The sequence below is a fragment of the Camelus bactrianus genome, unplaced genomic scaffold (assembly GCF_048773025.1).
Source record: "Camelus bactrianus isolate YW-2024 breed Bactrian camel unplaced genomic scaffold, ASM4877302v1 HiC_scaffold_30, whole genome shotgun sequence".
Lineage (NCBI taxonomy): Eukaryota > Metazoa > Chordata > Mammalia > Artiodactyla > Camelidae > Camelus > Camelus bactrianus.
Window position 1 is genome coordinate 8854853 of NW_027413945.1, and position 14485 is coordinate 8869337.

Genomic DNA, 14485 nt, shown 5'->3' on the forward strand with positions numbered 1-14485 from the left:
ACAGGCCCAGCTTTGGCATCTGCGTCCTTGCCCCAACTTGCTACACGGCTCCCCTCATCTGGAGCCCCCGGCCCGCTTATCTTTCCCACCACAGACCGAATGCATCTTTGGACATGTGGCTGGCTCTGGGATGAAATGTTTCCAGGGCACTTCATTGGCACTCTTAACTCGTGTCATAACACACTGAATTGTTTTATAAGTACGTTTAGAAATAGCTTATTCACAAGAATATCAAACTTCCTCATTCTTGGTCAACATTGACAGATTGTCATTTATCTTAGCATGTTATACATACTCCAGTTAAGTATTTTTCCCCCTTTGTCTGTGATCGTCTACAGATAACACTGGTCTGCTATTAGCTTAGAGTCCATCTCTGCCTTTGCTCTTTCATTTTTCCTGAACTTCCCGTGTGGGATAATTTCTCATATTGCTTTCCCTGATCCTAACTTACTTATTATAATTAAGCGGGGTGTAGGAATAGGAATATAGTATAGTTATGAATGTACAATAACATATATTCCATTATTCTAAATTGATTTAAATGTACTTAAAAATTATACTTGAAGATAGAGTGCCTCGTTTGGAAGGGAAGGGGGTCTACACAATATTTGCTTTTATAAAGGGGGTATTGGGTCTGAAATGATAGCTATGGCCATAAGTTAGCAACGTTTGCTAGGAACTGGGTTGATGTTAACTCTGCTAGTTCTGATCCATAGATCACAGTCCTTTGTAGATCTATGTTCTATTGTAGACTTTGTGTGTTAGGTGCAGCATTTATCACATTTTATGTACCGCATTATACATATGATATTCAGTAGCTTACCCTTGTAAATGAAAAGATAAAAGGACTATAGATGGGTAGATTCTTAGTGAGTTGTTCCCCGCCCTCTCCCATTCCCACTAATTTGCTTAGAGATAGCCAATACAGACGATTCTTTAAACATGTGGATGAGGATAGAAACTCAATCCTTAACCATTACACATTTTCAGGACTGACTTTAAATTAAATTTTAGGCTATCATTAGCAATGTACCGCTATTCTCACATTTCTTTTATAGTCTCTTGTTTTCATGACTTTTTCGTACTTCGGTCTTTGCTTAATTTCATTCAGAGCTAGAAAACATGGTAATTTTTAACAACTCCTTGGTAATTCTGCAAATAAAAAGGAAGTTTTAAAAAGGTAGATTTAAAAAGAAAAGAATTGATTTGATTCCAAAGCTGGTATTAACATATTTTAATGCAGAGGAAAGATAAGGAGCAAGATGAATCTTAAGGTTATAAGAGGCCCATCAAATTGACCTACATGAGCTCACAGAAGTTACACGTTTCCTAAGGCCAAGGAACTGTTTCATGACCTTGAAGGGTATATTAGTATTTCTTCTTAAGTCATTACATTTTCAAACATTGGAACTGCTCAGATTTGGTTCACTGCACAAACCAATCACTTAGAATGTTAAAGAGCATGACTTTGGTCTCCTGGAGACAGCTCTTCTGTGATTGAGCTCTCGTTTGCACGGCCTGTCTACCTTCCCTGTTAATTTTTTTTTTCTTTTTTTTTTTTTTGTTTCTTTTTTTTTTCCCCTTGTCAGCCTACATTGTGAATGCAACTGATAGAACAAACACCAACACCTAACACTGGAAATTCTCTCCTCTGGACTCATTTGAAACACATGCTGAGGTTCTCAATCGGCAAGTTTTATAAAATGTCAGAACGTTTTAGAGTTGGGAGTGATTGTTGGACTCATTAAAATCACACAGGGAGCTTAAGAAAATACTAATGCCTCAGCCCCACCTTCAGAAATTCTGAATTAACTTGTCTGGGGAAGGCTGCAGGCCCCTATGTTTTTAAAACGTTTTCCAAGCAATTTGAATGTCCAGCCAATTGGAGAACCACTGGGCTAGTCCCATTCGATCAGATAAAAACAGAAATTCATATAGGATTGGACATAGCAAAGGGCACAATACTAGACATAAGAATAGCTGAGACTAAACACTTACGGCGCCGGCCCTCCCCGCCCCGCAGAGGCCCGCGCGGCCTCCCTCCGCCGCGGGGACCCGGGGTGGCAGCCGCCGCAACCCACGTCCTTCCCGCGCCCCGCGCCCCGCCGCCGCCGCCGCCGCCGCCCCCACTCACCTCAGGGGCGCAACCGGCACAGCCGGCCGTCGGCCTCGTTCCCGCCGAGGCGTCTCGGTGCGGTACTCCCTGCGCGGGCCGGTTCTTCCCCGGCGGTCGCAGGGGGTTCAGGGGTGGGGGGGCGGGGAACGGCCGTCACACGAGCAACGAACCGAAGCGCCGCCTGGTGGCATTTTCCACACGCCGGCGCCACCGCAGTCGCCTTGGGTCCGCACGGCGCCCTGCCGGCCGCAGCTCTTGCTGTCTCGCCCAGCCGACAAGCCTCCGCGGACAGGGGAGGGAGCCGCGGCGCGATTCGGAGGCCGGGCGGGGGTGTGCGAGACTCTTTCCTGTGGGGACTGCGCGGATGCGCACCAGCGGGTCGGAAACCGCGGCCGCTGCGTGGGGGCGGGACACGCGTCCGCTGCGTGGGGGCCGGACCCGCCCAGGGGCGCTGGTCCAGCTCCGCCAATCGCGAGCGCCAGGTACCTCTTGGCGCGGGCCATTTGAATGATTCGCGGCCGCCTGTGGTGAGGGCAGTTGGGCAGGCCGCTGCCCTTTTGGGAGCTTCTCTGACATCAGGAGGGGAACCCGCCCCTCATCCTTTCGCCGGAGCCCCACCCTCCCCAGGCCGCGGGACTGGCAAAAAAAAAAAAAAAAAAAAAAAGCTGGGAAAGTAAAACAACACTGACTTCAGGATAGCAGTTATGTCTTTGGATGGAAAGAAGGGAATGGGATAAAGGAAAGTTGAAAAAGAAACTTCAAGCATTTGTATATGATTTGATTTCTTAGAAGAAAGATTTTTAAATGCTAACATTTTGCCACAATGCTTCAATGTTTTAAAGGAATAAAATGTTAATATGTAATTATATTACATAAAAACCCAAAATACAGTCATGCATATGCATACAGATATGCATATTTTATATGTAAACATAAAAAACATGATTCAATGAATAAAATGATAGAGATTTTCTTTATCATTGAGCTTTATTCTTTTCCTGAACTTACGGTTATTTCAGCTACTTCAGGGCTCCTGAGCTTGCCAGGAGACGCACATGTCCAAGAAGGCCAGTCCCCAGCAGGGAAGCAGGATGGAGCCCCAGGTGCAGGTAGGTCACGGCAGGATGGGGGTACTGGGGATGGTCGAAGGCAGGCAGGTAGGCTCGGGGTCAGGCAACGGGGAGGGACGCATCGGGGTGTATGTGGGGCACAGGTAGGCCAAGGCAGGATGGAGTGAGGGGCGCTGTGTGGGACCCAAATAGGAAGGGAGGGGAGGGGTGCTTCAGGAGCCAGGGTCGGGCTATCCCCTCCCCCCACCTCCTGCCACCTCCCAAAGCAGCAGCTGAGTCCCTCCTGAGCTCCCTGTAGGACAGGCCCAGCTTTGGCATCTGCGACCTTGCCCCACGTTGCTACACGGCTCCCCTCATCTGGAGCCCCCGGCCCACTTTTCTTTCCCACCACAGACTGAATGCATCTTTGGACATGTGGCTGGCTCTGGGATGAAATGTTTCCAGGGCACTTCATTGGCACTCTTAACTCTTGTCATAACACAATTAATTCTTTTATAAGTACGTTTAGAAATAGCTTATTCACAAGAATATCAAACTTCCTCATTCTTGGTCAACATTGACAGATTGTCATTTACCTTAGCATGTTATACATACTCCAGTTAAGTATTTTTCCCCCTTTGTCTGTGATCGTCTACAGATAAAACTGGTCTGCTATTAGCTTAGAGTCCATCTCTGCCTTTGCTCTTTCATTTTTCCTGAACTTCCCGTGTGGGATAATTTCTCATATTGCTTTCCCTGATCCTAACTTACTTATTATAATTAAGTGGGTTGTAGGAATAGGAATATAGTATAGTTATGAAGGTACAATAACATATATTCCATTATTCTAAATTGACTTAAATTAGGTTAAAAATTATACTTGAAGATAGAGTGCCTCATTTAGAAGGGAAGGGGGTCTACAGAATATTTGCTTTTATGAAGGGGGTATTGGGTCTGAAATGATAGCTATGGCAATAAGTTAGCAACGTTTGCTAGGAACTGGGTTGATGTTAACTCTGCTAGTTCTGATCCATAGATCATAATCCTTTGCAGATCTATGGTCGATTGTAGACTTTGTGTGTTAGGTGCAGCATTTATCACATTTTAGGTACCGCATTATATATATGATATTCAGTAGCTTACCCTTCTAAATGAAAAGATAAAAGGACTACAGATGAGTAGATTCTTAGTGTGTTGTTCCCCGCCCTCTCCCATTCCCACTAATTTGCTTAGAGATAGCCAATACAGACGATTTTTTAAACATGTGGATGAGGATAGAAACTCAATCCTTAACCATTACACATTTTCAGGACTGACGTTAAATTAAATTTTAGGCTATCAATAGCAATGTACCGCTATTCTCAGATTTCTTTCATAGTCTCTTGTTTTGATGACCTTTTCGTACTTCGGTCTTTGCTTAATTTCATGCAGAGGTAGAAAATATGGTAATTTTTAACAACTCCTTGGTAATTCTGCAAATACAAAGGAAGTTTTAAAAAGGCAGATTTAAAAAGAAAAGAATTGATTTGATTCCAAAGCTGGTATTAACATATTTTAATGCAGAGGAAAGATAAGGAGCAAGATGAATCTTAAGGTTATAAGAGGCCCATCAAATTGACCTACATGAGCTCACAGAAGTTACACGTTTCCTAGGGCCAAGGAAATGTTTCATGGCCTTGAAGGGTATATTAGTATTTCTACTTAAGTCATTACATTTTCAAACATTGGAACTGCTCAGATTTGGTTCACTGCACAAACCAATCACTTAGAATGTGAAAGAGCATGACTTTGGTCTCCTGGAGACAGCTCTTCTGTGACTGAGCTCTCGTTTGCACGGCCTGTCTACCTTCCCTGTGAATTTTTTTTTCTTGTTTTTTTTTGTTTGTTTGTTGGTTTTTTTTTTTTCCCTTGTCAGCCTACATTGTGAATGCAACTGATAGAACAAACACCAACACCTAACACTGGAAACTCTCTCCTCTGAACTCATTTGAAACACATGCTGAGGTTCTCAATCGGCAAGTTTTATAAAATGTCAGAACGTTTTATTAGAGTTGGGAGTGATTGTTGGACTCATAATAATCACACAGGGAGCTTAAGAAAATACTAATGCCTCAGCCCCACCTTCAGAAATTCTGAATTAACTTGTCTGGGGAAGACTGCAGGCCCCTATGTTTTTAAAAAGTTTTCCAAGCAATTTGAATGTCCAGCCAATTGGAGAACCACTGGGCTAGTCCCATGCGATCAGATAAAAACAGAAATTCATATAGGATTGGACATAGCAAAGGGCACAAAACTAGACATCAGAATAGCTGAGACTAAACACTGACGGCGCCGGCCCTCCCCGCCCCGCAGAGGCCCGCGCGGACTCCATCCGCCGCGGGGACCCGGGGTGGCAGCCGCCGCAACCCACGTCCTTCCCGCGCCCCGCGCCCCGCCGCCGCCGCCGCAGCCCGCACTCACCTCAGGGGCGCAAGCGGCACAGCCGACCGTCGGCCTCGTTCCCGCCGAAGCGTCTCGGTGCGGTACTCCCTGCGCGGGCGGGTTCTTCCCTGGCGGTCGCAGGGGGTTCAGGGGTGGGGGGGCGGGGAACGGCCGTCACACGAGCAACGAACCGAAGCGCCGCCTGGTGGCATTTTCCACAGGCCGGCGCCACCGCAGCCGCCTTGGGTCCGCACAGCCCCCTGCCGGCCGCAGCTCTTGCTGTCTCGCCGAGCCGACAAGCCTCCGCGGACAGGGGAGGAAGCCAAGGCGCGAGTCGGAGGCCGGGCGGGGGTGTGCGCAGACTCTGTCCTCTGGGGACTGCGCGCATGCGCACCAGCGGGGCGGGACCCGCGGCCGCTGCGTGGGGGCGGGACCCGCGGCCGCTTCGTGGGGGCCGGCCCCGCCCAGGGGCTCTGGTCCGGCTCAGCCAATCGCGAGCGCCTGGTACCTCTTGGCGCGGGCGATTTGAATGGTTCGCGGCCGCCTGAGGTGGCGGCAGGTGGGCACGCCGCTGCCCTTTTGGGAGCTTCTCTGAGATCGGGGGTGGGGGAACCCGCCTCTCATCCTTTCGCCGGAGCCCCACCCTCCCCAGGCCGCGGGACTGGCAAAAAAAAAAAAAACAAACCCAGCTGGGAAATTAAAACAACACTGACTTCAGGATAACGGTTACGTCTTTGGATGGAAAGAAGGGAATGGGATAAAGGAAAGGAGAAAAAGAAACTTCAAGCATTTGTATATGATTTGATTTCTTAAAAGAAAGATTTTTAAATGCTAACATTTTGCCACAATGCTTCAATGTTTTGAAGAAATAAAATGTTAATATGTAATTTTATTACATAAAAACCCAAAATTTAGTCATGCATATGCACACAGATATGCATATTTTATATGTAAACATAAAAAACATGATTCAATGAATAAAATGATAGAGATTTTCTTTATCATTGAGCTTTATTCTTTTCCTGAACTTACGGTTATTTCAGGTACTTCAGGGCTCCAGAGCTTGCCAGGAGACGCACATGTCCAAGAAGGCCAGTCCCCAGCAGGGAAGCAGGATGGAGCCCCAGGTGCAGGTAGGTCACGGCAGGATGGGGGTACTGGGGATGGTCGAAGGCAGGCAGGGAGGCTCGGGGTCAGGCAACGGGGGAGGGAAGCACCGGGGTGTATGTGGGGCACAGGTAGGTCAAGGCAGGATGGAGTGAGGGGCGCTGTGTGGGACCCAAGTAGGAAGGGAGGGGAGGGGTGCTTCAGGAGCCAGGGTCGGGCTATCCCCTCCCCCCACCTCCTGCCACCTCCCAAAGCAGCAGCTGAGTCCCTCCTGAGCTCCCTGTGGGACAGGCCCAGCTTTGGCATCTGCGTCCTTGCCCCAACTTGCTACACGGCTCCCCTCATCTGGAGCCCCCGGCCCGCTTATCTTTCCCACCACAGACCGAATGCATCTTTGGACATGTGGCTGGCTCTGGGATGAAATGTTTCCAGGGCACTTCATTGGCACTCTTAACTCGTGTCATAACACACTGAATTGTTTTATAAGTACGTTTAGAAATAGCTTATTCACAAGAATATCAAACTTCCTCATTCTTGGTCAACATTGACAGATTGTCATTTATCTTAGCATGTTATACATACTCCAGTTAAGTATTTTTCCCCCTTTGTCTGTGATCGTCTACAGATAACACTGGTCTGCTATTAGCTTAGAGTCCATCTCTGCCTTTGCTCTTTCATTTTTCCTGAACTTCTCGTGTGGGATAATTTCTCATATTGCTTTCCCTGATCCTAACTTACTTATTATAATTAAGTGGGTTGTAGGAATAGGAATATAGTATAGTTATGAAGGTACAATAACATATATTCCATTATTCTAAATTGACTTAAATTAGGTTAAAAATTATACTTGAAGATAGAGTGCATCATTTAGAAGGGAAGGGGGTCTACAGAATATTTGCTTTTATAAAGGGGGTATTGGGTCTGAAATGATAGCTATGGCCATAAGTTAGCAACGTTTGCTAGGAACTGGGTTGATGTTAACTCTGCTAGTTCTGATCCATAGATCATAATCCTTTGCAGATCTATGGTCTATTGTAGACTTTGTGTGTTAGGTGCAGCATTTATCACATTTTATGTACCGCATTATACATATGATATTCAGTAGCTTACCCTTGTAAATGAAAAGATAAAAGGACTATAGATGGGTAGATTCTTAGTGAGTTGTTCCCCGCCCTCTCCCATTCCCACTAATTTGCTTAGAGATAGCCAATACAGACGATTTTTTAAACATGTGGATGAGGATAGAAACTCAATCCTTAACCATTACACATTTTCAGGACTGACTTTAAATTAAATTTTAGGCTATCATTAGCAATGTACCGCTATTCTCACATTTCTTTTATAGTCTCTTGTTTTCATGACTTTTTCGTACTTCGGTCTTTGCTTAATTTCATTCAGAGCTAGAAAACATGGTAATTTTTAACAACTCCTTGGTAATTCTGCAAATAAAAAGGAAGTTTTAAAAAGGTAGATTTAAAAAGAAAAGAATTGATTTGATTCCAAAGCTGGTATTAACGTATTTTAATGCAGAGGAAAGATAAGGAGCAAGATGAATCTTAAGGTTATAAGAGGCCCATCAAATTGACCTACATGAGCTCACAGAAGTTACACGTTTCCTAAGGCCAAGGAACTGTTTCATGACCTTGAAGGGTATATTAGTATTTCTTCTTAAGTCATTACATTTTCAAACATTGGAACTGCTCAGATTTGGTTCACTGCACAAACCAATCACTTAGAATGTTAAAGAGCATGACTTTGGTCTCCTGGAGACAGCTCTTCTGTGATTGAGCTCTCGTTTGCACGGCCTGTCTACCTTCCCTGTTAATTTTTTTTTCTTTTTTTTTTTTTTTGTTTCTTTTTTTTTTCCCCTTGTCAGCCTACATTGTGAATGCAACTGATAGAACAAACACCAACACCTAACACTGGAAATTCTCTCCTCTGGACTCATTTGAAACACATGCTGAGGTTCTCAATCGGCAAGTTTTATAAAATGTCAGAACTTTTTAGAGTTGGGAGTGATTGTTGGACTCATTAAAATCACACAGGGAGCTTAAGAAAATACTAATGCCTCAGCCCCACCTTCAGAAATTCTGAATTAACTTGTCTGGGGAAGGCTGCAGGCCCCTATGTTTTTAAAACGTTTTCCAAGCAATTTGAATGTCCAGCCAATTGGAGAACCACTGGGCTAGTCCCATTCGATCAGATAAAAACAGAAATTCATATAGGATTTGACATAGCAAATGGCACAATACTAGACATCAGAATAGCTGAGACTAAACACTTACGGCGCCGGCCCTCCCCGCCCCGCAGAGGCCCGCGCGGCCTCCCTCCGCCGCGGGGACCCGGGGTGGCAGCCGCCGCAACCCACGTCCTTCCCGCGCCCCGCGCCCCGCCGCCGCCGCCGCCGCCGCCCCCACTCACCTCAGGGGCGCAACCGGCACAGCCGGCCGTCGGCCTCGTTCCCGCTGAGGCGTCTCGGTGCGGTACTCCCTGCGCGGGCCGGTTCTTCCCCGGCGGTCGCAGGGGGTTCAGGGGTGGGGGGGCGGGGAACGGCCGTCACACGAGCAACGAACCGAAGCGCCGCCTGGTGGCATTTTCCACACGCCGGCGCCACCGCAGTCGCCTTGGGTCCGCACGGCGCCCTGCCGGCCGCAGCTCTTGCTGTCTCGCCCAGCCGACAAGCCTCCGCGGACAGGGGAGGGAGCCGCGGCGCGAGTCGGAGGCCGGGCGGGGGTGTGCGAGACTCTTTCCTCTGGGGACTGCGCGCATGCGCACCAGCGGGTCGGAAACCGCGGCCGCTGCGTGGGGGCGGGACACGCGTCCGCTGCGTGGGGGCCGGACCCGCCCAGGGGCGCTGGTCCAGCTCCGCCAATCGCGAGCGCCGGGTACCTCTTGGCGCGGGCCATTTGAATGATTCGCGGCCGCCTGTGGTGAGGGCAGTTGGGCAGGCCGCTGCCCTTTTGGGAGCTTCTCTGACATCAGGAGGGGAACCCGCCCCTCATCCTTTCGCCGGAGCCCCACCCTCACCAGGCCGCGAGACTGGCAAAAAAAAAAAAAAAAAAAAGCTGGGAAAGTAAAACAACACTGACTTCAGGATAGCAGTTATGTCTTTGGATGGAAAGAATGGAATGGGATAAAGGAAAGTTGAAAAAGAAACTTCAAGCATTTGTATATGATTTGATTTCTTAGAAGAAAGATTTTTAAATGCTAACATTTTGCCACAATGTTTCAATGTTTTAAAGGAATAAAATGTTAATATGTAATTATATTACATAAAAACCCAAAATACAGTCATGCATATGCATACAGATATGCATATTTTATATGTAAACATAAAAAACATGATTCAATGAATAAAATGATAGAGATTTTCTTTATCATTGAGCTTTATTCTTTTCCTGAACTTACGGTTATTTCAGGTACTTCAGGGCTCCTGAGCTTGCCAGGAGACGCACATGTCCAAGAAGGCCAGTCCCCAGCAGGGAATCAGGATGGAGCCCCAGGTGCAGGTAGGTCACGGCAGGATGGGGGTACTGGGGATGGTCGAAGGCAGGCAGGTAGGCTCGGGGTCAGGCAACGGGGAGGGACGCATCGGGGTGTATGTGGGGCACAGGTAGGCCAAGGCAGGATGGAGTGAGGGGCGCTGTGTGGGACCCAAATAGGAAGGGAGGGGAGGGGTGCTTCAGGAGCCAGGGTCGGGCTATCCCCTCCCCCCACCTCCTGCCACCTCCCAAAGCAGCAGCTGAGTCCCTCCTGAGCTCCCTGTAGGACAGGCCCAGCTTTGGCATCTGCGACCTTGCCCCACGTTGCTACACGGCTCCCCTCATCTGGAGCCCCCGGCCCACTTTTCTTTCCCACCACAGACTTAATGCATCTTTGGACATGTGGCTGGCTCTGGGATGAAATGTTTCCAGGGCACTTCATTGGCACTCTTAACTCTTGTCATAACACAATGAATTCTTTTATAAGTACGTTTAGAAATAGCTTATTCACAAGAATATCAAACTTCCTCATTCTTGGTCAACATTGACAGATTGTCATTTATCTTAGCATGTTATACATACTCCAGTTGAGTATTTTTCCCCCTTTGTCTGTGATCGTCTACAGATAAAACTGGTCTGCTATTAGCTTAGAGTCCATCTCTGCCTTTGCTCTTTCATTTTTCCTGAACTTCCCGTGTGGGATAATTTCTCATATTGCTTTCCCTGATCCTAACTTACTTATTATAATTAAGTGGGTTGTAGGAATAGGAATATAGTATAGTTATGAAGGTACAATAACATATATTCCATTATTCTAAATTGACTTAAATTAGGTTAAAAATTATACTTGAAGATAGAGTGCCTCATTTAGAAGGGAAGGGGGTCTACAGAATATTTGCTTTTATAAACGGGGTATTGGGTCTGAAATGATAGCTATGGCAATAAGTTAGCAACGTTTGCTAGGAACTGGGTTGATGTTAACTCTGCTAGTTCTGATCCATAGATCATAATCCTTTGCAGATCTATGGTCTATTGTAGACTTTGTGTGTTAGGTGCAGCATTTATCACATTTTAGGTACCGCATTATATATATGATATTCAGTAGCTTACCCTTCTAAATGAAAAGATAAAAGGACTACAGATGAGTAGATTCTTAGTGTGTTGTTCCCCGCCCTCTCCCATTCCCACTAATTTGCTTAGAGATAGCCAATACAGACGATTTTTTAAACATGTGGATGAGGATAGAAACTCAATCCTTAACCATTACACATTTTCAGGACTGACTTTAAATTAAATTTTAGGCTATCAATAGCAATGTACCGCTATTCTCAGATTTCTTTCATAGTCTCTTGTTTTGATGACCTTTTCGTACTTCGGTCTTTGCTTAATTTCATGCAGAGGTAGAAAATATGGTAATTTTTAACAACTCCTTGGTAATTCTGCAAATACAAAGGAAGTTTTAAAAAGGCAGATTTAAAAAGAAAAGAATTGATTTGATTCCAAAGCTGGTATTAACATATTTTAATGCAGAGGAAGGATAAGGAGCAAGATGAATCTTAAGGTTATAAGAGGCCCATCAAATTGACCTACATGAGCTCACAGAAGTTACACGTTTCCTAGGGCCAAGGAACTGTTTCATGGCCTTGAAGGGTATATTAGTATTTCTACTTAAGTCATTACATTTTCAAACATTGGAACTGCTCAGATTTGGTTCACTGCACAAACCAATCACTTAGAATGTGAAAGAGCATGACTTTGGTCTCCTGGAGACAGCTCTTCTGTGACTGAGCTCTCGTTTGCACGGCCTGTCTACCTTCCCTGTGAATTTTTTTTTCTTGTTTTTTTTTGTTTGTTTGTTGGTTTTTTTTTTTTCCCTTGTCAGCCTACATTGTGAATGCAACTGATAGAACAAACACCAACACCTAACACTGGAAACTCTCTCCTCTGAACTCATTTGAAACACATGCTGAGGTTCTCAATCGGCAAGTTTTATAAAATGTCAGAACGTTTTATTAGAGTTGGGAGTGATTGTTGGACTCATAATAATCACACAGGGAGCTTAAGAAAATACTAATGCCTCAGCCCCACCTTCAGAAATTCTGAATTAACTTGTCTGGGGAAGACTGCAGGCCCCTATGTTTTTAAAAAGTTTTCCAAGCAATTTGAATGTCCAGCCAATTGGAGAACCACTGGGCTAGTCCCATGCGATCAGATAAAAACAGAAATTCATATAGGATTGGACATAGCAAAGGGCACAAAACTAGACATCAGAATAGCTGAGACTAAACACTGACGGCGCCGGCCCTCCCCGCCCCGCAGAGGCCCGCGCGGACTCCATCCGCCGCGGGGACCCGGGGTGGCAGCCGCCGCAACCCACGTCCTTCCCGCGCCCCGCGCCCCGCCGCCGCCGCCGCAGCCCGCACTCACCTCAGGGGCGCAAGCGGCACAGCCGACCGTCGGCCTCGTTCCCGCCGAAGCGTCTCGGTGCGGTACTCCCTGCGCGGGCGGGTTCTTCCCTGGCGGTCGCAGGGGGTTCAGGGGTGGGGGGGCGGGGAACGGCCGTCACACGAGCAACGAACCGAAGCGCCGCCTGGTGGCATTTTCCACAGGCCGGCGCCACCGCAGCCGCCTTGGGTCCGCACAGCCCCCTGCCGGCCGCAGCTCTTGCTGTCTCGCCGAGCCGACAAGCCTCCGCGGACAGGGGAGGAAGCCACGGCGCGAGTCGGAGGCCGGGCGGGGGTGTGCGCAGACTCTGTCCTCTGGGGACTGCGCGCATGCGCACCAGCGGGGCGGGACCCGCGGCCGCTGCGTGGGGGCGGGACCCGCGGCCGCTTCGTGGGGGCCGGCCCCGCCCAGGGGCACTGGTCCGGCTCAGCCAATCGCGAGCGCCTGGTACCTCTTGGCGCGGGCGATTTGAATGGTTCGCGGCCGCCTGAGGTGGCGGCAGGTGGGCACGCCGCTGCCCTTTTGGGAGCTTCTCTGAGATCGGGGGTGGGGGAACCCGCCTCTCATCCTTTCGCCGGAGCCCCACCCTCCCCAGGCCGCGGGACTGGCAAAAAAAAAAAAAACAAACCCAGCTGGGAAATTAAAACAACACTGACTTCAGGATAACGGTTACGTCTTTGGATGGAAAGAAGGGAATGGGATAAAGGAAAGGAGAAAAAGAAACTTCAAGCATTTGTATATGATTTGATTTCTTAAAAGAAAGATTTTTAAATGCTAACATTTTGCCACAATGCTTCAATGTTTTGAAGAAATAAAATGTTAATATGTAATTTTATTACATAAAAACCCAAAATTTAGTCATGCATATGCACACAGATATGCATATTTTATATGTAAACATAAAAAACATGATTCAATGAATAAAATGATAGAGATTTTCTTTATCATTGAGCTTTATTCTTTTCCTGAACTTACGGTTATTTCAGGTACTTCAGGGCTCCAGAGCTTGCCAGGAGACGCACATGTCCAAGAAGGCCAGTCCCCAGCAGGGAAGCAGGATGGAGCCCCAGGTGCAGGTAGGTCACGGCAGGATGGGGGTACTGGGGATGGTCGAAGGCAGGCAGGGAGGCTCGGGGTCAGGCAACGGGGGAGGGAAGCACCGGGGTGTATGTGGGGCACAGGTAGGCCAAGGCAGGATGGAGTGAGGGGCGCTGTGTGGGACCCAAGTAGGAAGGGAGGGGAGGGGTGCTTCAGGAGCCAGGGTCGGGCTATCCCCTCCCCCCACCTCCTGCCACCTCCCAAAGCAGCAGCTGAGTCCCTCCTGAGCTCCCTGTGGGACAGGCCCAGCTTTGGCATCTGCGTCCTTGCCCCAACTTGCTACACGGCTCCCCTCATCTGGAGCCCCCGGCCCGCTTATCTTTCCCACCACAGACCGAATGCATCTTTGGACATGTGGCTGGCTCTGGGATGAAATGTTTCCAGGGCACTTCATTGGCACTCTTAACTCGTGTCATAACACACTGAATTGTTTTATAAGTACGTTTAGAAATAGCTTATTCACAAGAATATCAAACTTCCTCATTCTTGGTCAACATTGACAGATTGTCATTTATCTTAGCATGTTATACATACTCCAGTTAAGTATTTTTCCCCCTTTGTCTGTGATCGTCTACAGATAACACTGGTCTGCTATTAGCTTAGAGTCCATCTCTGCCTTTGCTCTTTCATTTTTCCTGAACTTCTCATGTGGGATAATTTCTCATATTGCTTTCCCTGATCCTAACTTACTTATTATAATTAAGTGGGTTGTAGGAATAGGAATATAGTATAGTTATGAAGGTACAATAACATATATTCCATTATTC